Source organism: Nicotiana tomentosiformis, chromosome 4 (genome assembly GCF_000390325.3).
Source record: "Nicotiana tomentosiformis chromosome 4, ASM39032v3, whole genome shotgun sequence".
NCBI classification, from domain to species: domain Eukaryota; kingdom Viridiplantae; phylum Streptophyta; class Magnoliopsida; order Solanales; family Solanaceae; genus Nicotiana; species Nicotiana tomentosiformis.
The window spans coordinates 65,961,746-65,989,658 of record NC_090815.1 but is presented as its reverse complement, the minus strand read 5'-3'; the positions used below and the strand labels follow the sequence as shown (position 1 = coordinate 65,989,658).

At 39.3% G+C, this 27,913-nt stretch overlaps 1 pseudogene; it reads right to left on the bottom strand.

Annotated features, from left to right (window-relative positions):
- Positions 1-12,010: 12,010 nt before the first annotated feature.
- On the bottom strand, positions 12,011-26,974 carry LOC138909841 (QWRF motif-containing protein 2-like; annotated as a pseudogene).
- Positions 26,975-27,913: the final 939 nt, after the last annotated feature.

Genomic DNA, 27,913 nt, shown 5'->3' with positions numbered 1-27,913 from the left:
ATAAACCCAAAGAAAATCACATATAGCCTAAAAGACTATTTAATGAATCAAAGAGCCAAAAATAGAACTTAAAAGTCACAACAAGGATTATCACTTCAATTATTTTTCATTTTAAAGATCAAAACATCATATGCCAAAGTTTAAATCATGCTGGTACCAAACAAGCCACACGTTGGTTTATGGACAAAAAGATCATACCCAATAACCAATTTATTCACTACTAGCTACTAAACAAACTAAAAAAAATATTTACGTAAAAATTAAAAATAAAAATAAAAAACTAGACAAGACTAATCCCTTAAGAAAATTGTCACGCTATCCATCATAGGGAAAAGTCACCCGATTCGACACAAATTATTTCCTTGGAAAATAACTGCGGCATAAAGAAAAACCAAGGAGTTTAATTAATACTAACACAAGTAAATAAAGTAACAAAATAAGAAAATAAAAACTAATGCTAACATGCTAGAAATAAACTACAAAATATCACTAATAAACTACAAACGTTAACCAATCTACACAAGTTCCCAAAAATAAATACAGTCATGCTCCAAATACATCATCACATATAAATGAGCCACCCCCAACCTAAAGTGTTGCACTGTCCTCAATGCAACTAAACAAAACAAGATAAAATGAAATAGGTGCTCCCTGAAACTACATCACTCGGAGCTGGAGGTGGTGGGAAATTTGAGCTCCAAGTCCTCCTCATCATCATCATCTGATTCATGTAAGCCACAGAATTAGCTCATATTGTGCATCATTTTGGATAGGAATTTGCTTTTCTTTTTCTCATGCTCCTTGAACTTCAGTTGTTGCCTCTCAATCTTTCCTTGTCTTCGGCTCATGTCTTCCAACCTGTTTTTGATTGCTTTTTGTTCCTGAACTACATCATTCAGAGATGGCTTCTTACGAGTCCCAGTAGAAGTTCCCTCCCTAGATGGACCAGATGTAAAGCTAGCTACAAGTTGGAGAATGTGTGCATCGACGCCATAGATTTAACTGGAGAGGTGGCGCATAGTGGGAGGTCCATAAGTGTGCATAGTGTGCATCTCCACCAATCATTGGTTTCCTATCTCGCTTGCTCTGGCTCTGTATACCTCATTATCGGCATTGGGAAGAATATAGTGTGCATTTATTACCTCGGGACCAAAGTTGACCCGCTTGCCCCTAGCAAAGGTAAATACTTCCCCTTGGAAGTCGGTCTTAAGCACATTGGCATAAAATTCTCTTACTACTGTGTAGTTGGCTTTGACTGGTTCAGGAGCGAAGCAAATCCATCCGCTTCCAGTCAATCTTCTGAAAAAATCTGGCATCTTAGCCTCAAGTTTGTCCAAATGGATGCCCCTTTCTTTGATGATGCTCTTCGACATGAGTTTGTCATAGTTTCTTTCACATTCAGTAGCTATGAATCTGGCCCGATCAAAATATTCCTCTTCCACAGCTTGGGGAGTAGGCTCTTTGTCGCATCCCGACCTCGGGGAGCGCGACCGGTGCTCAACAGAGTTACCTCGGTCGAGCAAGCCTGCACAGTGCCGTCTACCCAACTCACCCACAAATAAAAAGAAGAATACATTTCATTAATAAGTCAATAAGAAGTCATGTGAACAACATCGGTTCATTTCCATTAGTTACGTCATTAACAAATCTTTAAAACAGTACGTTGTACAATCATAGTTAAAGTGGAACATACAATACAATTATAATATTTTTAGTTAACTTTCCCAAAAACAGATACAACTCACACTATGTCTACGGAGCCTCTAACAGAAACAGAAGAGTGATATGGCAGTGCCGGCAACAAGGCCCCGGCTATACCTCAAAATGCTATATACAAAGGATAGAAGATACAGGACCCCGAAATGAAGTGGGGCTCACCAAATCAGCTGAGGAGAGAGTGTGTTGCTATCACTGATCAATACCACCTGCTATGGAACCACCTGCATCCATTAAAGATGCAGAGCCCCCGCCAAAAGGGACATTAGTATATATGGAATAATACTAGTATGTAAAACAAAACACCCTCTCAATAGAACGAGCAACAGTAAACGGAAACTAAAACATGATATCAATAAGGGACTCAAATGGTATCAAAGTGCCACATTAGGTAAAATGTAAATTTCAAGTAGGTTTCGGTAATTTATGTTGGGAGATCTTTAGCACCGATATACCACCGTATTTTAGCACGGAGTCCGATCTCAGCCCAACCGGCTAAGCCGTCTCACCCTGAGACATACACTCACAATAGCACCATGTGCGCGGCATGGCATCCGATCTCAGCCCGATCGGCTAAGTTGTCTCACCACAATGCCGTGTGGGTCGACATTACATCACATCTATCTAGTAATAATCTCATTCCATTTAAGGGGAAAACATCTCAACACACCAATCTCATCCCATATAAGGGGAAACAGTCTCATCATATTAACACGGGGATTTACCTCTCAATCACTCCTACACCGGCACGTGTAGTTTTGGGGTTAGGTTGTTCCAACCCACCCTTCCTCGGTGGCTAATTGATACTCCCAAAGCATTTGTTATTAAAAGTATTTACCTCTCAATTCATATTCTTTTACATGTCATTCATTTCATCGACATCATTGGCCATAACGCAATATCATTCTTGGCACATTGGCCGTACTTCATAATACAGTACACTATTCCATTTTCAATCATTATCATCAATAATCAACAACAAGGCCTTTCAAATTAAGACTTTAATCACATACTTGAGCAAATTAGGGTCTTAGGAACATATGACTTCTTACACAATTGACATGGTAGCTTTCATAAGAATTCACGCTTTCAAATCATAACATAGTAACACACAGCCCATACTTAAACCACATCCTTAAACATTAACTTAACATAATAAGAATCTTTGGAATACATATTGAACGCCTAATTATTTCGACACAAGGCTTATTTGAAAAAAATTCAGTTTATAAAGGGCATCACGAGACTTACAAGGACATTGCGAGGTTTAATTCTACGAGAAGATTTTAGCCAACATACCTTGCCTCGAGCCTTTTTAAATTACTACAATGTTCCAAAATTCTTAGCTTCTTCGATCTATTTGGAAATATAGCAAAATCGAATACAAATTAGGATAGAGTTTATGGTTCCAGCTCATTTGAGCATTTTATCAAATACTAGGGGGTATTATGATTTCAAGGTCCTCCCATGGTGGATTCTTTCACCCCCACTACCCAAAGTCTACCCAATTTAGCTCAACATTCTTCCCCCAACCCTTGATAGTACATGCATGTAAAAATAAACAACTCCCATATCCAAGAATTGCCTTACTAATTACCTATTATCAATTAGAATCACGAAATTGAGGGCTATGGAGTAGAAACTCACCTCGAGGATGAAGACCTAGTGATTTCTTCTTACATTTTCTTCAACTTTGAGCAAGAATTGATGGATGATGGGCTTAGGAACTCCCCCCCCCCCCCCACCAACTCCTTGGCACTCCCTCTCTCTAGAATATATGTTTTTGCTTCAGAAGTGGTCCATTACTCTAATATATCGAAATAGGGTCGGGTAAAAAAAATTAGAAAAAAGGAGCTCCGTCACAAAACTGCGGTCGCATATGCGACCGCATAATGCTTCTGCGGTCCGCAAAATGGCCCCCCAAACTGGGCACTCCTGCCCCACTCTGTGGCCAATATGCGGTCCGCAAACCTGTTCTGCGGTCACATAATGCACTGAAGAAGCTCCCTCGGGAAACATCTTCATGCTAGTTTTGCGGTTAATGTGCGGCCCGCTAAATGGATTTGCGATCGCATAATTGACCGCACAATGCCATCCAAACTTTTCCAGTTTCCTGCTTCACTCTGCGGCCATTTTGCGAACATTCGTCAACACAAAAGCCTACTTTAGCACCACGAAACCCCGGGTTTTTAGGCAAAATTTATGGGGCCTTACACTCTTGTACAATTTCATCATTTTTCGAGGCCATTTTATGCTCAAAGTACCTACAAAAGTAGACCAAATGTTAAATGCTTGGAAGGGTACTTAATACACTGTATTATGATGTATTTAGGCCAAAGAAAATGACCAAAAAGCATCAGCATTCAAATCTGCAATGCTACTATTTTACTGCCTGGAGTTAAAGCAATGTGATTGCGGAAACATTCATGTGATCGCGAAGAGCATTTTGTTTTCCTCAGCTTGGAAGCACTGCGATTGCGTAATAGTCAACGCGATCGTGAAGGGCATTTTGGTTCTGCAGCAAAATTAGACCTATGTGATCGCGGAATAGCACATCGCGATCGCGAAGGTGTTCTTCTTTGCCCAGTAACAGTTCGTTCAGGCATTTCCACAAACACATGATGGGCATTAGATTTTCATAGAAATTTTAGAGAATTAAATCACGGATCTAACCCAGAATTTTCATAGATAAAATCACTCCATCTTTCAACCAATCTCACCCATCAAACAAGCACACATTAACACACAATATTCACATCAAAGCCAAAAAATATCAGCCCTAAAGAAACAAAAGGAACAACCATGGCTGCTCATTTACACTAGCACAAAGAACTGAACTTTAAGAACGAGTAGAGTGACGAAGCACATACCTCTGAGATTAAACCTTGAATAATGATATGGAATTAAGAGAGAAGAAGCTTTGATATGATTTTGAGGATCAGGGGAGTAGGAAAGAGTCGTTTCTATTGTTTGGGCAGAAGTGGTTTTGTTCTTAGGTTCCAGTGTTTTAATTAAATGGGCACTTACCTGATGAAATGCGATCGCACAATGCTCCAGCGTTCACGGAGAACAAAACTTTCCCCCACATATGCGACCGTGTTTCAGCTTTCGCGATTGTATAGGATAATAGAAATAATCGTTCTACGCGAACGCGTTGCTTTTCATGTGATCGCGGTTCTCTATAGTTTTCTGCAATTTTCCTCAACTACTGGTTTTTGGTTGTCCAGGCACTCCGACCTGCTCAAATCAACTCCAAAAATTCTAAAACTTTGCAGATTAGTCAAAAACAATATGTTAAGCTACTCTAAAAAAGAAAATTTTCAAAAATGAACTCAAAATTTGAAAATGATGGATTGCCACCCACCAAGTGTCGCATTTAACGCCGTGGCATGACGCGAATCAACTTTACCACTTTTCTCATCACTTGGACGATATGAATTGGGCACCTAACTTGGAATCAAGCTTGTGACCGTGAGCGACGGGGGGTGGTAAGTAGATGATCTAGCCAAAAATCAATTTCTTCATTTTGCATTTATTAGCTTTCTTTTGAGGAATGTCATTTTGCGTTCTTGAATATTCAAATTGCAAGATGTATGGATCTTGTCTTTATTCTTTACACTCCCACATGGATTCACATGGTTCAATTCCCATATTACCATACAAGTCCAAAGTTGAAAAATGTGTGGAATGAGATAATTGCCTCCCAACTTGTAACCTTTTTCGAATTTTGACATCCTCTTTTTCCCCCGAACTAGAATCATTTTCAACCATCTTTTCAATTACATCGGTTGACTCTATTTCCATATTTTTTTTGGCATCACCAACAAGCATGAAGTCGGTTGGCGGATGTTCAATTCTTGATTCCTAAAAATAAAGCTCACTTTCTTCCTCGAAGTTGGACTTTTCTTGACCTCTTTCCACACTCTCAAGATGGTGGGCATAGTGAGCTTCAACCAATATTTTCATTTAATCTTCCAAAGTGTGGATATTCTCATCATTTTGAGTCAAAACTTGTTTCAAGTCCTCGAGTGCCAAGTTCTGCTTCTCCTTATTTTCAAGAATGGCCTCCAACATGAGCATCATCCTCTCATTTTGAGCATTTGAGAGTTCTTCTTGGTTTTGATTAAGTGCCAAAGAAGGATTTTTGGCCTCAACCTCTAAGGAAGGTTCTTGGCTATCATTCACTTACGAGGATTTTTGGACCTCTAAAGCTTCAAGAATTTCTCCTATTTATGAGTTCAACCTTTCAAGCGCCAAATCATTTTGGACACTATTCTCCAAAAGCTCCTCCAACGCATTTTGCTCTTTGTTTCCTCCTTCAAGTAGGCATTGTAACATGAGCTTGAACTCTCCATTTTGACCATGCTCTATTTCTTACACTTCCATATCCCTATACTTGTTATCACAAAAAGTAGAATCATCATAGAGAGGGTTCGGGAAGGGAAGGACAAATAAGCACAATTATCCCAATGGCCATTTTGACTACCACACTTATCACAAATACTTCACTCAAATTTTGAGATTGTGCGCACAATCTGCCCCCGGGAGAATTTAAACAATTTTGCCATGAGTGTGGTCCTCCACAATAAGGACAAGGGTCATCAAAGTATGAACAACTACCATCCGGCCAATTTTCATTATGCGATGCCATTTTTCAAAATAAAAAATAATAATAAACAACAAACAAACAAAAGAACAACAAGAAAAATAAACAAGGACAAGAAAATAATTACACAAATATTCACAAGTTTGGACTAAAGCACGTACGCTTATTTCTCAAACAACCTAAATACGCCAAATTGTTCCCCGGCAACGGGGCCAATTTTGATGACGTCCAAATCCACTACTAAAAAGTAAATATACACAGTCGCATGCAATATAATTTACCCAACTATGAGTCGGGGTCAAATTCCATAGAGAACAATAATAGGCGATTAGGCGTGTAAGAGAATTATCACTTATTATGCATAGCCAAACACTTAGAATGGTTTTGAGAAAATATTTATAACTAATTTCGAAAATGTAAACTAACCTAGAAAGCAAGTAAAATGATCAATGGCTACAAGCATGGATGCATTGGGAATTACACTCAAGTAACGATCCAATGTATTTCACGATTTTACAAATATGAGCGAGTTTATGTTAATTAGCCTCGGGTAATAATTCTATATTAGCTTCTTCCGAATACTAACAAGACTTCCTAATTGAATTATCCCTAAAACAATTAAGAGATTAAGCACACCCGAATATGGCTACAAGTAGTTCAATCTTATCCCTATGTAGAATCTATAAAGTGAGGGTTAACGCCTCAAGTTCTTGTTAATTAATCTTTTCCAACCCTAAATTATCTTTCCCAAAATTAATTCGAAGTGAATGGGCGAGTCCTAGGGTTAGCTAATCCCTTTGGAAAAATTAAAGAACAAGAATAATTAAAGAAAAAATAACTCACTTCATAATAAATAAAAATCGTTCAATACATAAGCAGAACAAGATATTTAATCCACACTTTAAATATGAATATTCTCATAAACAAGATTTAAGTGTTGAAAAAAATACTACACAATTAGATATTCAATACAAAGCAAGAAAATGAAGAAATGAACATAAATGGGTAAGAAATTCTCAACCAAAAGCTTCAAATCTTCAAGACCCAAGTGTGTGTGCAAGAACCCTAGCTCCAAAACTTGTGGTCTCTAGTCAAGAGATTTCAAAGATGTGCAGGGACTGGCCAAAGAATCTTTACAAATGAGATAGGTTGTGTATTAAATGGCTTGGGGATTAAAAACGTGAAATTTCATTTCTGCCAAGAATCTGCCCAGAAAATGTGCTATGCGATCGCATAGAGAGAACGGCGATCGCGATGAACAACGTCGGCAAAACTACGCGATCGCCTAGAGATAGACGCGTTCGCGTAGAACGTTTGACCAGTGCTAACGAACTTTAATTCTTCGTGATCGCATGACTTCTTTCTCCTGGACTTCTGTAATCGCATGTAACCTTCCGCGATCACACAAAGCAATAACTGGCAGCAGTCCATTTTTCCTAATTTAACACTTTTTGAATTATTTTCTTCTGTTTCTTCTCCAAATCATATAATACCTGAAATATGCCAATAAACCTCAATAAATGCCTTAGTTTCTCAACAAAATCATGCAAAAGTCTAAGTATCAAGAAGAGGTAAGTTGGTAAAATACCAACTTATCAGTCTCCTATGTAAACAGGATTATCCCGCACCTGTCAAATAGCCAAAAATATATCATAAACCACATAGGGCCATAAACTATAAATAATTTCTCTTTGGCCTCACATGGCCATCAGTGTCAATGAAAATGCCATAAACTATAACTTACCTTGTGTCCAAATAATTATGCTCCTGAAAATATTGTAACACTTCAATTTTGAATATCACTTAATCATAGAACGAGTGTTAATCAAAATCACATAACATGGTCTAAGAAAATACATGATCAAGCTACAGTCGTTAAGAATCTTATATCTGAAACAACTGAGGGTACTTGGAATTCATTTCTTCTTCGGCTTCCAACGTCTTTCCTTCGATTTTATTATTCCTCTACGATATCTTTACGGAAGTAACTTTTTTGGTCCCCAACTTGCGGACCAGCCGATCCAAAATAGCAACTACAATCTCTTCGTAAGATAGGTTCTCTGTAATCTGAACATCATGTGCTTCTGCAGCATAGATTCCTGATTCATTTATAGCTACTTGAATCTTCTTATAAGATCGACCCTCTATTACTTGTATATCATTTAATGGATTTCTTCAATATAGGAACATGATAACTGGGTGAACGGATCCTAATCTACGGGAAAATTCAATTTAGTCCCTTCTCTAGGTAGTTTGGATGTGGCTTTGTATATGTCTTGCTTAGCTTGTCCTATTATGTTATTATGCTCTTCGTGAGCAAAATTTTCAAGAAGACCTCATTATTAACTCGAGATTTTCTTAAGTCTCGTCGTTGCGTGTTGGGGTTCGATTTTTTATGCTTCTAAGCACAAACACTCTTGAATAAGGCTGACCTTTCTATAACTTGATACGTTAAATCAGGTCGAACAATTCTGTCTTTCAAACTGTCTTATGGGGAATCTGCATTTCCTTCCGCATCATGCTTTATAAGGAGCTACTCTATGCAGTTTAAAATGTATCATTATGATCCTCCCGCGTGTATAGATACTATTATATTTATTGTTGTGCGCTACTCAATAGTCAGTAATTGATTATCTCATTCTTCCGTAAAATTTGGCATCTTAGCTTTTAACATGTCTTTGAGCATCTGAATTGTACGTTTCACTTGCTAGAATTATCTTAGTACCCAATATTCTTTGAGAGGACTTTCAGAAGTTATTTGTAATTGAGCATATCTATTAAACGTAATCGAGGCAGAAACATTATGTGCCCGATCTACCTTCTGCACCCTTCCATTTTACATAACATTTAGTAATTTGTCCATTAAAAGTGAACTGATTTTTGTCAAACTAACCACAATCGTCCATGTTGAATCGAACTTGCTATATTTGTAACGAATCTTATGCCAATCACTTCTCATTTCTATATTGGGTTACTTTATTATGTTCAATCCATTGGGTTCCTGATGTTCTATTTTGTCTGACTAGCAACTAGAATATTAGCCACAAACCCTACAATGGTTTTCTTCATGTCGTCCTACCAATGTAATCATTTGACATCATGGTATATCTTCGACATTCTGAGATGAATAGAATAGCGTGAATAATGAACCTCTGTCCTAACATGCAATCGGCCATGATATTTCAAGATCCCTCCTTCAATAGACTCAAAAGCTATAGTTTTCTCTTGCCGAATACCTCTTTTAACTTTCCCTCAAACAAAAATCTTCCCTACCTTCAAGAGATGGCTCTGCCATATTCCAGGCCATTATACTTTTATATTTTGAGTCTGCCAAGCGTATTCTAAACCTGCTAATTGGTGAAGACCTCTAGTCAACCCTTTTTTCCTTTTGAGCTTGCTCATTTATCAAACCACATGTGACTTACGACTAAACACATCCGTTACAATATTGATTCTGCTCTTTTTATTCTAGTTCTAAGTTGTCTTATATGAAACATGTATACCATTATGGTTCTCCGTTCCTCCTTATTTTTCTCACTGCCCCTAGTTGTCAACGGCTTCTTATTAGGCTTATATTATGATATTTCTTATTTGCAACTGTGATCTAATTTCCACACATTTTGAATCCCTTGTACAGATAGTCGTGGACCCCATCTATTTGATTTCCATCTTCTTGTAACCATATACATTTGACATATTTCTTCATTAGTTCGGTTCCAATTTATAGAAGAAACTGATGTTGTGAAACAGTTCACCTTCATACTACTTCTTTCTACTTTGTCCTAACCTTATTGTCTATCCTAAGTCTTATCCTTGATGTCGACTTTATTGTTTCCACTTTGATGGTTTCTCTTCTTTAGGTTTTCCTTGGAATATTGTACTAACTCCCTTATTCTTGTTGTCATCCCTACTATCCCTCATGGTTGCAATATTTAGATACTACTATGGTCTATCTTTAATTTCAAGAGTCATTTACTCGGGTCCCTTTCTAACTCCTTATGATTGTTCTTCCTTCTCCTTTCAATCTCAGCAATTTCCTTTGGAGCCATATCTTCAAACCTTAACACATTCTTCGGGTTAAAATTTCCATGTATAAAGTGTTTGACTATGCTTGTCTACAATTTATAAACCAATATCATCTCTTTTCCATATCGTTTGTACCCGTGCGTTACTTTAAGGTTGATTATACTCCTTTCTGTCCCAATCCTCCCATCTTTTCATTGTTAAACAATCGTGCTCTCGACTTAGTGCTTTACCACCTCGTCTCCCCCTTTAAGAAAATAGTTCAATGTTTTAGGCTTGAAGTCTTACTCGTCTTTCTGCCTTCCATAGGTCCATATTCCTGATATCTTACGATTGACCTATGGTTAACCTTTCTTCCTCTGAGACAATTTATAGGGGTCATATACATAGCGAGTCATATGTTCTTGCTAGCATACCTTCTTTCGACGAATTTAACTTTAGTTCACGTGGCTTGTCAAGGAGATCTTTAAAAATAATTCAGGATTTTTCTCCCTCTAATCCTCTTCCTCCTTCTACTCATTCACTCATTCTATCCCTGCAATACTAGCTAGTGTAAGAGTTTTTTGAATCTCTAATCGGTCCTTAGTTCTAGTTCATCCTAAGTCATCCTCTGGTATTGGCACATCGCATCCGTATGGTTAAATTGACCTTCCAATAATCCCCGTTAAAATTACTAATCCATTTTTAATGAAAATGTGGCCTATACTGCTTTATAACCTCAGAGCTCACTTGCCTACGAATCTTATTGTACTTTCATACTTTAACTTACGTCCCTAAATAGTCTTCCTTGTTTACTCATAATGCTCCATTTGGTTTCGTACAAACATTTCAAAACATTCCACTTCTCATCTCCTTCGAAGTAATTTCAACAAAACATCCTTGATTCTAGACTTCCCGTACTCTAACTGGCCTCATTCTTTAGTCGTCTGATATTGCTTTACTTATTTGATAAACCCATAAGCTGTAGAACCTCCCTGATGATATCTTTTGCATGTTGCACTTATTGTCTATATTTACTATATTTGTATATACAACGATTTATCCATAAGGGTCGAAAACTACCCATATGAGCTTCCCCGCACTATCAGGTAGCATTCTACTACTCAGCATGAACATTATAAAAGAAAATTGGGTCGTGTATCTGTACTCAAAAAATAATCTCCGGATCCCGACGCTCCATAGCAACTCCTATCTTGGTCTTTACGCTTAAGCGTTGGACACATTCGTATCATGTGGCTCTTGCTACCATAGCAAAAACAACAACCCTCTATACCTACACGACATGGTCAGGCATCCGCCCGACCACACTGACGACACGGTGGTCGGGGCGGCTCCACTCTACATGTACTTGCATGATCCTAACATACTGATGTCTATGAACCTAGCCTCGGTCTTACCTGAGAACTCTGATCATGCGCAAGTCAATGCGCAAAACTAGTCTACTGTATCCGACCACCGCCTAGCGGTCCTCAAAAATCACCAACTGTCCAAGCCCTCTTGGTCCATCCCCTAACCTCGTCGAAAACATCCCCTGAGAATGGCGACGGCTCTCGTTCCCTTTATAGTTCATTCTACCTTTCTTGGTGTTTCTATATCTTTTCATCAATCCACTCATAGTTTTAAACACCATATCAATTTTTCTTCTAGGGCTTCTGCTTCATCATCTCATTCATTTTCAGGATCTTCAATGGAAGTTTTGAAGGCTATAGTTTTTCGCTTCTCTTCTTGTCTGCATTTCTTGAAATGGGTTTCCTTAAAAGCAATAAGGTCTCCACGCAGTTCATCATAAGATAGCTTATCCTGATCCTGAGATTCAAGTGCCACAACCTGGGTTTTCCAGGTGGTGGGAAAACTTCTTAGAATATTCTAGACTTGTTATCCACTTGAATAAGGCTTGCCAAATGCTTTTAAATCTCCAATAATTTTGCCAAACCGAGCAAAAAATTTCTCAATGAAAAAAGGTGAATTCATTGAGAAACTATTTTCTCAGTTTGGCAAAATTATTGGAGATTTAAAAGCATTTGGCAAGCCTTATTCAAGTGGATAACAAGTCTAGAATATTCTAAGAAGTTTTCCCACCACCTGGAAAACCCAGGTTGTGGCACTTGAATCTCAGGATCAGGATAAGCTATCTTATGATGAACTGCGTGGAGACCTTATTGCTTTTGAGGAAACCCATTTCAAGAAATGCAGACAAGAAGAGAAGCGAAAAACTATAGCCTTCAAAACTTCCATTGAAGATCCTGAAAATGAATGAGATGATGAAGCAGAAGCCCCAGAAGAATAATTGTTATGGTGTTTAAAACTATGAGTGGATTGATGAAAATATATAGAAACACCAAGAAAGGTAGAATGAACTATAAAGGGTTTTCTTTCTTTCACTTTGTTGGTTCTTTCGTAGTTCACCTCCAACTTATCCCATACTTTTTTGACAATGTCACAGCTTGAAATATTTACATATTTTTCTCACTTATAATATTGTACAGAAGGTTTCTTGCCTTTGCATTTATCTTCATCACGGCTATTTGTTTATCAGTATAATCATCTATATCTAAGGGGTCCGATAGATATATGTCCTTTTGATTTCTTGTCAGATTTTGTTGTTGGAATTGGATAGTCTTCTTTCTTGATTACACGCCAGACCTTGACATCAAAGGATTTAGCATAGATCTCCATGTGAATCTTCTAGTGACAGAAATATTATCCATTAAAGTTGGGAGGTCTGGAAAGAGAAGTTTCTTCTTGGAATAGGGCTCCAACAATTACGTGATTTGACATGGTATAGGGCCCCAACCTCGGGGAGAACGATCGGTGCTCAACCGAGTGAACCCAGTCGAGCAAGCCTATTAAACCTTTCCTACCCAACTCATTCATTATCCAAAAAGGGAATGCATCACCATTTGTTAAACAGGGGAGAGATTAGTTATATAAATATATAAACGTTGCTAGTTGATTTTTCCTTATAAAAATTATGTCATAGTTAAGTTTCCAAAAAGCACATACGGTTTACAATTTAGTGGAAAAGAGTTTCAAAATACAACTTGATCCAATGACCACCCTGATATCCATACATGACCCACATAAATGTATACGGAGCCTCTAAAGGTACAGAAGACCAACATGACAATGCCGGTAACAAGGCCCCGGCTATACCTCAAAATGTGAAAACTTATACAAAAGAAGAACTACATGACCCCTGGAAGTAATGAGGCTCACCAAGATTGCTATAAGGAGAGGAAGAGAGCACCACTATCTGTGATCGGCGCTATCTGCGATGAAACTACCTACATCCATTCAAAGATGTAGCGCCCCGGCAAAAAGGGACGTTAGTATTGTCGAATAGTACTAGTATATAAGGGAAAATACCAATCTTAGTAGAATGAATAGTGAAATAAAGAGAAGACAGTCATAATAATCAAAAACAATGCTTCACAAAATACAAAGAAACACCAAGTAAGGATCACATACTTTCCTAGCTAATCTTTCCATCTTTTTAGGTTAATAATCTTTAGTGCCAAGTGCCATAACTCACAATGCCACGGTATTTTTACACGGAGTCCGGTCTCGGCCCGACCGGCTAAGCCATCTCAAGTGAGACATATCCATATCCACAATGTAAATCAATAATTCCAACACAAATGTCACCACGTGTACAGCATGGCGTTCGATCTCGTCCCGATCGGCTAAGCCATCTCATTTGAGACATAACCTCTTTCAATTGTTCACTCAATTCACATTTCTTTCCCATCTTTCATTACATGGCACAAACAGCCTCATTCATAAAGTAGTTCTTGGCACTTGGGCACATTTTACAATTCAAGTCTTTCCCTTTTTATTCGTTCAAATAACATAATCATTCATGTCGATAAGTACCATCACATAAGGCATTGCACACATAAGGGAAGGAGCTTGGAAAATCATAATTACGTTCTCAAATAGCATGATGACATGGTAAACATCTAGAACAATTAGGGAGCATAAATCTTTCAACCTAACACACTAAGGCAAATAATTCTAGTATGATCAAGTCGGAACTTACACCAATTATTCGGACACCAGGAGTTCTATTCTAAGAAGAAGAGAGCTAGCCATACATACCTCAATCGAGCTTCTTTGACTTTACACTTATCCGGAACTCTTAGCAACCCCAATCTATTTTTAGCAATATAACAAGTTGAACCAAAATTAGGAAGACATTCATGGTTTTAGCCCACTTGAACATTTTATCAAATACTAAGTGTGTATTAAGGTTTCAAGGTTCTTTTCATGGGAGGTTTCATCTTTCATAACCCATTCATCTCCATTCTTAGCTTACATTCTCCCTACACCCTTTTATCTTACATGCATGCAATGTAATCACCCCCATCCCCATGAAGTACCACACTAGTACCCCATTATAGCTATGTTTGGAATTAAGAGCTGGGGTGATGAAGTCTTACCTTTTAGGATGAAGAATTTGGTGCCCTACTTGAATATTTCCAAAGCTTTAAGTGATGATTGAAGATCAATTTGATGAAAATTAGGCCCTCTCTCTAGAACTCTCTGTCTCTCACTCTAGAAAATATCAGAAAATGGGCTCAAACTGGTCTAAAGGGGTGTTTTAACGGAATGGGGGTCGGGTTTTAAATTAAGAAAATAGGTGCCCCGACACAGGTCTGCGGTCGCATATGCGATCGCATAATGGTTATGCGGTCCGCAAAGTGACTGCAGAAATAGTCCTCAGGGGCTTAAATTTTCTGACTGTGTATGCGACCAGTATGCGGTCTGCATACCTATTCTGCGGTTGCATAATGCACCACAGAACTCCCCTTCGCAAAAGTTCAAGGCAGTTATGCGATCAGTATACGGCCCGCAAAGCGATTATGCGATCGCATAATTTGGCCGCATAACTGGCCTCAAAATTGGCCAATTTTCTGCTTCACTCTGCGGCCATTATGCGGTCCGCAGAGTGGTTATGCGGCCGCATAATGGGCCGCAGAAACGCATTCTTCTATGAAATATTTTCCTCTAAGTCCGTAGGGTACCGTTCAATCCAAAAAGTCCAAGAAGAATTTCTACTATAATAACGCAGGACTCTATCTTGGCACCACGAAACCCCGAGTTTTTGGTTTAAATTTTTACGGGTCCTTACATCCTCCCCCACTTAAGATCATTCGTCCTCGAATGATGATCAAGGTTCACTTAACGTAGTTTCAGTTATACCACATACCATCATCCCCAAATTTGCCTAACTTCCTAATTTTCTGAAAAGTTTTGCCAGAGTTTCCTTTGTATTTAGGCCTATCCACCTGCCAGAAAGCCCCTGAAACACACCTTAGCAACATATATAGGATTAAATGACACAACAGAATGCAAAATAACACCAACCGAAGCCTCATGGGGGACATATAACTAGAAAGGAGTGTCTTTATATTAGCCGAACAAGTGATACAAAATTTAGGGGGGACAACTTTATAGAGCTATTACATGGCTATTCAAATAAAGGAGGGTACTTCTTTTTCATTTCATTCTCGGCTTCCCAAGCAGCTTCTTCGACTTGCTGGTTTCGCCATAATACCTTTACGGATGCAATTTCTTTGTTCCTCAACTTTCAGACCTGTCTATCAAGGATAGCAACCGGAATCTCTTCATATGACAATTCTTCACTAACCTCGATGGTCTCAACCGGCACAATACCAGACGGATCTCCACCTACCTTTTCAACATGGACATATGGAATACCGGGTGCACTAATGACATCTCAGGTGGTAGCTCAAGCTTGTACGCCACCTGACATATCCTTTGAATGATTCTATACGGCCCGACATACCTCAGACTTAATTTCCCTTTCTTTCCAAACCGCATGATCCCCTTCATAGGAGATACCTTCAAGAACACCCAATCATCTTCCTTGAACTATAAGTCTCTGCGACGAACATTCGAATAGGATTTTTGATGACTCTGAGCAGTTTTCAATCGCTCTTTTATGATCTTAACCTTTTCCATAGCCTGATTCACAAGGTCTGGTCCTATTATTTCAGCTTCTCCAACCTCGAACCACCCAATCGGCGATCTACATCTTCTACCATACAAGGGCTCAAACGGCGTCATCTGAATATTGGCATGGAAGCTGTTGTTATAAGCAAATTCTCATCCCAGCTACCCTTCAAGTCAAGCACGCAACATGTCCTCAAGCATCTGAATAGTTCGCTCTGCTTGCCCGTCAGTCTGTGGATGGAAAGTCATGCTAAGATTTACCTGCATACCCAAACCTTGTTGAACTTTCTTCCAGAAATTAGCTATGAACTGGGCCCCTCAATCGGAAATGATGGAAACTGGAGTGCTGTGAAGCCTGACTATCTCCTTGATATACAATTGAGCATATTGTTCCGCAGTGTCGATGGATTTAACTGGCAAGAAGTGAGCTGATTTCGTGAGTCGATCCACGATCACCCAAATTGAGTCAAACTTACGTGGAGTGCGCGGTAACCCTACCACAAAATCCATATTGATCATTTCCCATTTCTACATTGGAATTTCTATACTCTATGCTAACCCACCGGGCTTTTGATGCTCGGCCTTTATCTGTTGACAGTTTGAACATTTTGCCACAAAGTCCGCCACACCCCTCTTCATGTCATTCCACCAGTAAACTTTCTTGAGGTCATGATACATTTTCATAGAACCCGGGTGCACGGAATATCTAGAAGTATGAGCTTCTGCCATGATTCTTTCCCGAAGACCATCTACGTTTGGAACACATAGTCATCCTTGGCACCGTAATGTACCGTCATCCATGCCAAAAGAAAAAGCCGTAGTCTTATGTTTATGAATCCCTTCCTTCAGATGCACCAATACTGGATCATTGTATTATTTCTCCTTGACTTCCGCCACAAGCGATGATTCCGCCCTATTTCGCACAATCACTCCCCCTTAATTAGAGTCCGCAAGACGAACTCCCAAACTGGCCAACTGGTGAACCTCCCGGGCTAAGGGCCTTTGACATGCCTCCAAGTGAGCCAAACTACCCATAGATTTTCGACTAAGAGTATCCGCCACCACATTAGCTTTCCCCGGATGATACAAAATGACGATATCATAATCTTTGAGTAACTCAAGCCACCTTCTCTGCCTTAAGTTCAATTCCTTCTGCTTGAAAATGTATTGAAGACTCTTGTGGTCCCTGAATACATCTACATGGACTCTATACAAATAATGACACAAAATTTTTAATGCAAAAACCACCATCGCAAGCTCTAAGTCATGAGTTGGATAGTTCTTTTCATGATTCTTAAGTTGCCTTGAAGCATATGCTATAACCTTAACATGTTGTATTAATACACACACAAGACCGATCCTTGAAGCATCGCAATACACCACAAACCCCTCGGTACCCTCTGGCATGGTCAATACCGGCGCCGAAGTCAATCTTGATTTCAATTCCTGGAAGCTCCTTTCATAAGCATCGGACCACTGGAACTTAACCGCCTTCTGCGTCAATATAGTCAATGGAGAGGCAAGAGTGGAGAACCCCTCCACGAACCTCCTATAATACCCGGCCAAACCCAAGAAATTGCGAATCTCTATTGGAGTAGTAGGTCTAGGCCAATCCTTCACCGCTGCAATATTTTGAGGATCAACCTTAATTCCTTCTCCGGAAACGACATGACCCAGGAATGTAACAGATTCAAGCCAAAATTCCTATTTCGAGAACTTTGCATACAATTGGTGTTGATGAAGAGTCTACAGAACTGCCCTGAGGTGGTCGGCGTGATCCTCTCAACTTCATGAATATACAAGGATGTCGTCAATGAATACTATCACAAAGGAGTCAAGAAACGGCTTGAAGACTCGATTCATAAGATCCATGAAAGATGCCGGGGCATTTGTTAGCCCGAAAGACATTACCAAAAATTCAAAGTGCCCATACCAGGTTCTGAAAGCTGTTTTCGAAATATCTTGCTCCCTTACCTTCAATTGATGGTACCCGGACCGCAAATCAATTTTGGAGAAGAACTTAGCACCTTGTAATTGATCAAACAAATCATCTATTCTAGGCAATGGGTATTTGTTTTTTATTGTGACTTTGTTGAGTTGCCGGTAATCAATACACATCCACATCGATCCATCTTTCTTTCTGACAAAGAGAACCGGTGCGCCCCAAGGCGACACACTCGGTCGGATGAAACCTTTCTCTAGCAAATCCCTTAGTTGTTCCTTTAGCTCTTTTAATTCTATCGGCGCCATTCTATAAGGTGGAATGGATATAGGTTGTGTGCCTGGCATCACATCAATCTCCCTGTCTGGAGGAATTCCAGGGTGCTCATCCAGAAAGACATCGGGGAATTCATTCACAATTTGCATAGATTCAAGGGTTGGCACCTCAGCAGTGGTGTCCGTAACTCTGACCAAATGATAGATACACCCCTTCGTGATCATCTTCGTGGCCTTAAGGTAAGAAATAAACCTACCTTTTGGCATAACATTATTTCCCTCCCACTCAACAGCTGGCTCGTTAGGAAACTCAAGCCTCACAATTCTGGTTCGGCAGTCGAGTTTGGAAAAACATGAATAAAGCCAGTCCATTCCCATTATTACATCAAAATCAATCATCCCCAGTTCAATGAGATTAGCCATGGTATCCCGACCATGCACCGCGACAACACAATCTCTATAAACCCGCGCGGTCGTAATAGACTCGCCAACCGGAGTAGAAATAGAGAACGACTCATGAAGTTGTTCCGGTTCTATCCCGAATCTCGTAGCAACATAAGGAGTAACATAGGACAAAGAAGATCCGGGATCAATAAGGGCATACACATCATGAGATTGAACAGTCAATATACCTGTGACTACATCTGTCGACCACTCATAGCATAGAACCAACTGGGTCCTCCCGAACTCTGTGCACCACCCCTAGCTGCACCACGCCCTGCGAGTGCTGGAGAGCCTCAAGCTGGAGGGGGTGCTGAAGATGTAGCAGGTGTAGGACTGGATGACTGAGTTGTGCCCCTACCTGTACCCTGACGGGATGCACGATACTCCCTATGAATATGGTCTCTCATTCTGCATCCGTAATATACTGGCATGTCCAGGTAGCAGACTCTCGAATGTATCCTCCCACACTTAGGGCATGGGGCCCTCTGCTGCTGCTGGAATCTTCCTCCTCATCGGCCCTGATGGTGGGACCCCCTACTGCCCTGACCGGGCCTAAAGCGACTCCCCTACTGCTGACCGTGCCCTGATGGTGGGGCACTAGCTGAAGACTGAGCATAATACTGGGACGGCCCTGATGATCCTCCAAAGCTTATCTCCCACCTCCGAATGAATCCCCAAGGTTGCCCGCTGATCGGGCCCTACTACTACTTTCCCGTTCCATCCTGAGCTTTAACTTTCGAGCCTCCGTAGCTTGGGAAAATGCCACCATCTTTCCATAGTTCATGTTAGAATTTAGAGCAGTTGTGGCAGCCTCATTAATAACAAAAGGGCTAAGGCCCTGCACAAATCGACGCACCCTAGCCTCCATAGTCGGCATCATATGAACAACATACTTTGACAGGCGCACGAACTCCATGTGATACTCCCACACACTCTTACTACCCTGTTTAAGGGTCTCAAACTCCACAGCACGGGCTGCCTTAGTCTCAGAAGGCAATAAATGGTCTATGAAGGCATCCGCGAACTCGCTCCATCTCGTATGAGGGCTCCCCTCCTCACGGGAATCCTCCCACATCTCAAACCAGGAATATGCCACCCTTTGCAGACGATAGGAGGCCAACTCTACTCCATTTATCTCTGTAGCACGCATAACTCAGACAGTCTTATGCATCTCATCAATGAAATCCTGAGGGTCTGCCCCGGAATCAGTACCTGTGAACACTGGAGGGTCTAACTGAAGGAACCTGTTTACCCTGGAACCGGAAGAATCTCCTTGCAAGCTAAATGAGGTGGGTGCAACATTTGACCTCTGAGCCTGGGAAGCTACTAACTGAGTCAGCATCTGAATATCTCCCCTAAGATCCCCATCAGAAATACCGGGACCCGGAGCTAGGGCTGGAGGTGGAACATGTATATCGGCAGGAGGGATTGTGGCACCCTCCACGGGTGTAGGAACTGGGGTAGTCTGTTCTGGAGTAGACGAATCAGGCAGTGTGATAGTAGGGGGATTATCCTCACCTGCATTATCAAGTAGGGGATCAACAGCCACTCCTGCGGTGGCATTGGCTTCTTGGCCAATTCTCCCTCTCTTCTAGGGTTCCATTTACTGAAGTTAGAACAATGCATGAGTTAGAGGAAAACAACCTCACATTCCGCTCTATCGCACGATATAGAACAACAATGAAGGGTATCATTCCTAAATGTCCAAGTAGCCACTAATTATAGATGTGGTCGACAACACACTGATAAGAAGGGCTCTACTAGACACGGCTCCCAGACATCCTAGGACACTTTAAAACCTTATGCTCTGATACCAAGTTTGTCACGCCCCAACCTCGGGAGCGCGACCGGAACTCAACTGAGTGAACCCGGTCGAGCAAGCCTATTAAACCTTTCCTACCCGACTCATTCATAATCCAAAAAGGGAACGCATCACCATTTGTTAAACAGGGGAGAGATCAGTTATATAAATATATAAACGTTGCTAGTTCATTTTTCCTTATAAACAATATGTCATAGTTAAGTTTCCAAAAAGCACATACGGTTTACAATTTAGTGGAAAAGAGTTTCAAAATACAACTTGATCCAATGACTACCCTGACATCCATACATGACCCACATAAATGTCTATGGAGCCTCTAAAGGTACAGAAGACCAACATGACAATGCCGGCAACAAGGCCCCGACTATACCTCAAAATGTAAAAACTTATACAAAAGAAGAACTACATGACCCCTGGAAGAAATGGGGCTCACCAAGATTGTTGTAAGGAGAGGAAGAGAGCACCACTATCTGTGATCGGCGCTATCTGCGATGGAACCACCTACATCTATTCAAAGATGTAGCGCCCCCCGACAAAAAGGAATGTTAGTATTATCGAATAGTACTAGTATGTAAGGTCAAACACCAATCTTAGTAGAATGAATAGAGAAACAAAGAGAAGAAAGTCATAATAATCAAAAAAATGCTTCACAAAATACAAAGAAACACCAAGTAAGGATCACATACTTTCCGAGCTAATCTTTCCGTCTTTTTAGGTTAATAATCTTTAGTGCCAAGTGCCACAACTCACAATGCCACCGTGTTTTTACACGGAGTCCGATCTCGGCCCGACCGGCTAAGCCATCTCAAGTGAGACATATCCATATCCACATTGTAAATCAATAATTCCAACACAAATGCCACCATGTGTATAGCATGGCATCCGATCTCGGCCCGATCGGCTAAACCATCTCACTTGAGACATAACCTCTTTCAATTGTTCACTCAATTCACATTTCTTTTCCATCTTTCATTACATGGCACAAACAGCCTCATTTATTAAGTAGTTCTTGGCACTTGGGCACATTTTACAATTCAAGTCTTTCCCTTTTTATTCGTTCAAAAAATATCATCATTCATGTCGATAAGTACCATCACATAAGGCATTGCACACATAAGGGAAGGAGCTTGGAAAATCATAATTACGTTCTCAAATAGCATGATGATATGGTAAGCATCTAGAATAATTAGGGAGCATGAATCTTTCAACCCAACACACTAAGGCAAACAATTCTAGTATGATCAAATCGGAACTTACACCAATTATTCGGACACAAGGAGTTCGATTCTAAGAAGAAGAGAATTAGCCATACATACATCAATCGAGCTTCTTTGACTCTACAATTATCCGGAACTCTTAGCAACCTCAATCTATTTTTAGCAATATAACAAGTTGAACCAAAATTAGGAAGAAATGCATGGTTTTAGCCCACTTGAACATTTTATCAAATACTAAGTGTGTATTAAGGTTTCAAGGTTCTTTTCATGGGAGGTTTCATCTTTCATAACCCATTCATCTCCATTCTTAGCTTACATTCTCCCTACACCCTTTTATCTTACATGCATGCAATGTAATCACCTCCATCTCCATGAAGTATCACACTAGTATCCCATTATAGCTATGTTTGGAATTAAGAGTTGGGGTGATGAAGTCTTACCTTTTAGGATGAAGAATTTGGTGCCCTACTTGAATATTTTTAAAGCTTTAAGTGATGATTAAAGATCAATTTGATAAAAATTAGGCCCTCTCTCTCTCTCACTCTAGAAAATATCAGAAAATGGGCTCAAACTGGTCTAAAGGGGTGTTTTAACGGAATAGGGGTCGGATTTTAAATTAAGAAAATGGGTGCCCCGACACAGGTCTGCGGTCGCATATGCAACTGCATAATGGTTATGCGGTCCGCAAAGTGACCGCAGAAATAGCCCTCAGGGGATTAAATTTTCTGACTGTGTATGCGACCAGTATGCGGTCCACATACCTGTTCTGCGGTCGTATAATGCACCGCAGAACTCCCCTTCGCAAAAGTTCAAGGAAGATATGCGATCAGTATGCAGCCCGCAAAGCGATTATGCGATCGCATAATTGGGCCGCATAACTGGTCTCAAAATTGACCAATTTTCTGCTTCACTCTACGGCCATTATGCAATCTGCAGAGTGGTTATGCGGTCGCATAATGGGCCACAGAAATGCGTTCTTCTGTGAAATATTTTCCTCTAAGTTCGTAGGGTACCGTTCAATCCAAAAAGTCTGAACCACGAAGTTCAATCCAAAAAGTCCAAGAAGAATTTCTACTATAATAACGCAGGAATCTATCTTGGCACCACGAAACCCCGAGTTTTTGGTTTAAATTTTCTCGGGTCCTTATAATCAGATCCATTCCCCTTGGATTGCGAGAGGGTTCTCTCTTTAAGCTCCGATTATTTTGAGTATACCTTGTTGATGAGTTTCCTACGCACACATTAACTGATTTCTTATACCATTTCAAATCTCAATTCCTTTTTATATAATGCCTCACAATGATTTTCTCTCTCTCTTCTCTCCTTCTATTACATAGTAAATAAGACTGAATTATGATGTTTGCTAAGAGTAGAATAAAGAACTTGAAGTTAGTAAGACGAAAGTATATCTTTTTCTTCTTGATCTTTGAATATATATAGTCTGCACAATGAGCTGTTTGAGATCTTTGATTGGCACATATCTTGAGAGATTAGCAATCCAAAGGAATTAATCCTTGGAATGAATCTTGATTGATGATTCTTTCCAAGAATAAGTATGGAGCTTTTTTTTATAATTGAATCTTCTCCTTGATGTACTGCTTCAGATTCTGTTTGCTTCCCTTTTATATGTTGGTTTGATTGAGACATCCTTAGGTGTGCGACTTTTTTGGCTTGACTTGATCTTCTTTTTCTTAAGATGATACGGGCCTTCCTTGTGTATCTTTCTTCTTTCATTGAGTTGATGAAGGTTGTTTTCCTAAATCACCGTTGTAGGATCTTCTTTAATTTGTATTACTTTGCCGATTCTATTTTTCTTCCTTATACTTCGTGATCTACTTTCCTCAGCTTGCTTCACACAATCAGAGTTGAACCTCTTTCTTTCTACATGCCTCAAATCATTGGCTTGATCTTCCTTTTCTTATGTGAATTTATCTTTTTTTTCTCTTACTCCTTGTTTTAAATCCTACTCCCTTTTAGCTACATGTAAGAGAAATAATGTTATTTTTACATTAATACTGAGATCTAACACTCGATTTTCCCAACAATTAGCCAAATTATAGTATTTTTAGTTAACAACCCACAACTTCTTGAGAACTCAAAAAAATTCAAATATTCAACCTAAAACATTAGACACAAAATAAATCTGAACAAAGCCAACTGCCTAACTACTTGTTATGTGTGTTGCATGTATCGATAATTGTCAATGTGCTTAGCATGTTGAAGCTTGTTGCCCATGTGTGCGCCATGGGCCTAAATTTGGTGCCAAAGCCTTGCCACTCAATCATTATTGTCGCTCTAGGCCTTTCTCTAATGCATATGCACATGTCTTTTCCATGCCACTCGTTCATGGCAACGCCTATTTTGTACATATCCCAGATGCATATGCCTTGTCCATGCCATCAGTATTTTGGCCTTGCCTCAGCATCAATGTATCATGTCTGCTATACCTCTTTTTTTTCGAGGGATTGTGGAACGGAAGGAGTTTTTATAATTTAAGTGACATTATTTGAAAAGGGATTTGTCTATAGTTTTAAAGAGCCGCCACTTGAAATTATTTAATTTTGGTGTTCCAAGTCACCGATGTATTTTAAATCCCAATTCAAAACAATTTGACTATGTTTATGGTCCGCGAAACATAGAAGACCGGATAAGAAATTTTGTTAACCCGAGATAAGGTGTGAGACACTCCCGAGTTTCGTGGTTTTAACACGGTCGCTTTACAAATTACACTTGGCTTAATTATCTTAAATATTACATGTTTTAAGACTGTGTGCATACTTTAAACTTTTACCACTTAATTATACATCTTAAGTAATTATGAAATTTATTTAAAATAAATCGCGATGCCGCGCACTTGTTATTTTGTACATATTACAAATCACGCCGCGTGAAACGCACCGGTGATTTACAACATGTTATTTATTATTTGAAGTTGAGATTTCAAGTCACATAAATACGCACTTGAATTTTAGAGTTAAGTATCACAGTTATGCCACGGGAACCGAACCCACAACTGTGACAATTATATTATTAATCACGCCTAAAAACAACTAGCGTGTTTATGATTGTTCCATTCATAAGTTTGAGATTATTGTGAAGGCCATAGGTTATGAAATTATTGTAGAGAAGCATGAGGTAGATTAATTTTGGAAAGGTAAGCTAGCTTACGATGTTAATGGGCTTGGTAGATTAAACTTAATTGGCCCAAAATTTCAAAGTCATTATAGAATTCAACGGCCCACTTATACTATTCATCTAAATGACATGTTAAACCAACAACCTAGGCATTTAAACAAATACAAATATTTTAAGCATGGATCAACGTGACTTTCTTATCCATAATTATCTTTGTAGCAGATTCATGAAGAATATTCGAAACAACTCCAAATACTACAATAACTCAATGAATACTAACAGAAACATGAGAACATTTATGGATCAAACGACACATGGAACAAATTATTCATTAACTAATTAGAATCTAAAAGAAAAGGACATAGAAATGGACCTTAGCGCAGACAATTTCCTTTCATGTTGATAGCAACCTTTAATGTTGGATTAGTCAAATTTGAGGAAAAAGGGGTTGTATTAACTGCATTTTTGGTGCTCCAATGGTGCTGTTTTGGAGGAGGTTTGTGGAGGCTTCAATGGAGGAAATGGGTGGTGAGCTATGGCTAGCTAAGGTGAATAAGAAAGTGATTTCATGGGCTTCTGCTGGCAGCGTTTTTCTTACAACGTCTATGAATTTTGACACTGATGAAGAGTGTTGCCTTTCCATAGAATCCCATGCTTCTAGTAACTTAATCTGTACAATCATTCATATATGGCCAAAAAATATTACCTAAACACAATTGTAATGGTTTTGTTTTTTGGTAAATCATGTCATTTTACCAAATTAATTAAGGGTAATAAGTTCTTACTTAAGCATGAAGAATAAAACTCAATTTCATGTCCAGTTTTTGCCTCTGTAGCTGCAGCTTCTTTTGTACCACAGATTGTCTCAATTTTATTAGACCATCCCAAGCATGTACTAAGTTTGCCTGAGAAAATCAAATAACTCCATCAGCTGATTTTATAACTAAGGCCTAGTACTCATCACAACATTTTAAACTAAAAAAAGACTACACAAACCTCAGCCTGTTTACTTATATTTTGATTGACAATATCAGCTTTAGCACTTACATATCTCCACTGCAGCAATCTATTATGAAGCATCCTTAGCTGATGAACGCTCTCGGTCATGCCTGGCCGAAGAGGAGATGCTGCAACAGAAGAAAATTTCTTACCTTAGAACAATTCAAGCCCCATGCTAAGAAAATTCCAGACTTTTTTCCCCCTAGAAGGACTCGTCGGAGGTTTCATATTTAACATAAATGTCCCTTTGTTTTCTATCAACATAGGAGGAGAGTTTGGCCTTTCAGGAGACAGAGTCCACTTAGAAGTTTTACTGTTAAGTGAACCAACCTTTTGAATTGGATTCTTGAATTTGAGTCCTAATTTTGGAGAATTGTCTGATGAAACTGGCTTCTGAACACTGGAATCTGCACTCCATCTTCGCGACCATTTTGATGATGAATCTTGCAAATACTTTGAAGGAACTTCAATTCCAGCCTTTCTTGAACTCATTGTTGGTGCCATATAAGATGGTGCTAAGTTTCTCCGAATAACAGGAGAATCTAAGCTGTTGTTTGAATCAATGTCACTATATATTCATGCTGTTGTTTGAATCAATGTCACTAAAATATCGAGATTAAACTAAAAAATATTTACATACTAAAAAGTGGTTAAAAATTCAAGTATGGTAAAAAAATTAGTTGTTCACAGTGTCTTAAGCCCTTTATCGTTCCAACTTATTTGCCGAATGCTTGGTCGCCAATGCCATGCTATTGCGCCATTGTCACCCCCATCTCGTTTGTTGCCAAGGTGCCTTGCCACCCTCGAGACCTTGGCCATTACTTATCCATTTTTTCTTTGTCACTTGGTGTCGAATCGCACACCTCATCTTCGCAACACTCTTGTGGCCCATGACAACGCTCGTATTATCAAGCGCTAACTTGTGCATGTTGATTTAGCACTCGCATTGGCCTATGGCAAGGCAACATGCCACAGTCGTGCCATTTTCCGAGCGACTTGTCTAGGGGCCTAATTGTAGATACATGATCTTCTCCGCAACCCATTCTCACAAAATATAATTTTTTATATCTAATATTTATGTTTTGTTAATTTATATATACAAAGTCCAACATATTAATGTTGCTTCTCCTTATTTTATTATTTTCACAAAATATTTTTCGTTCAGCATTTGGATATCAGAATCGGAAGAAGGTGACGAGAGTGAATTCCTGAACAAGCATTTCAAATGGGTTGAATTTTCTCAACCTTACTTTAATGGATGTTAAAAAAATATAAATATCAATTACATCATGTTAGTGAAAACTTGTATGCGCATTGTGAAGGCTATAGTGTTTGGTCATGGGTGCAAGGTACAGGGAACAAAGTGGGAGTTCGTAATTATAAGGGTAGCATCGTTGTAGGAAATTAAAAGGCAACAGGGTTAAAAATAATAGTTAAAGAAAGACAAATAGTCGAGCGTTCACGTAAGAATGTGATTACTCCGTTAGACTCTAGAGGTGCGTTTAGGATTCTGTTACCACATCTAGAAGTGCTCGATATTGATAGAGCTAGAGGATCAAATAGGCTCATAGTTACATTAGAAATATTTGAGTTAAGAACTCGAACAAATACTAGTTTTTAATAACATTATCTTGACTCTTTTTGAAAAAAATTATCATTTGTATCCATTGATATGCAATAATTTAACACTTAAGAAACATATTTATAACATAAGCATGGAGTATTCACGCTCAGTTGCCCTTACGAATATGAATTCGT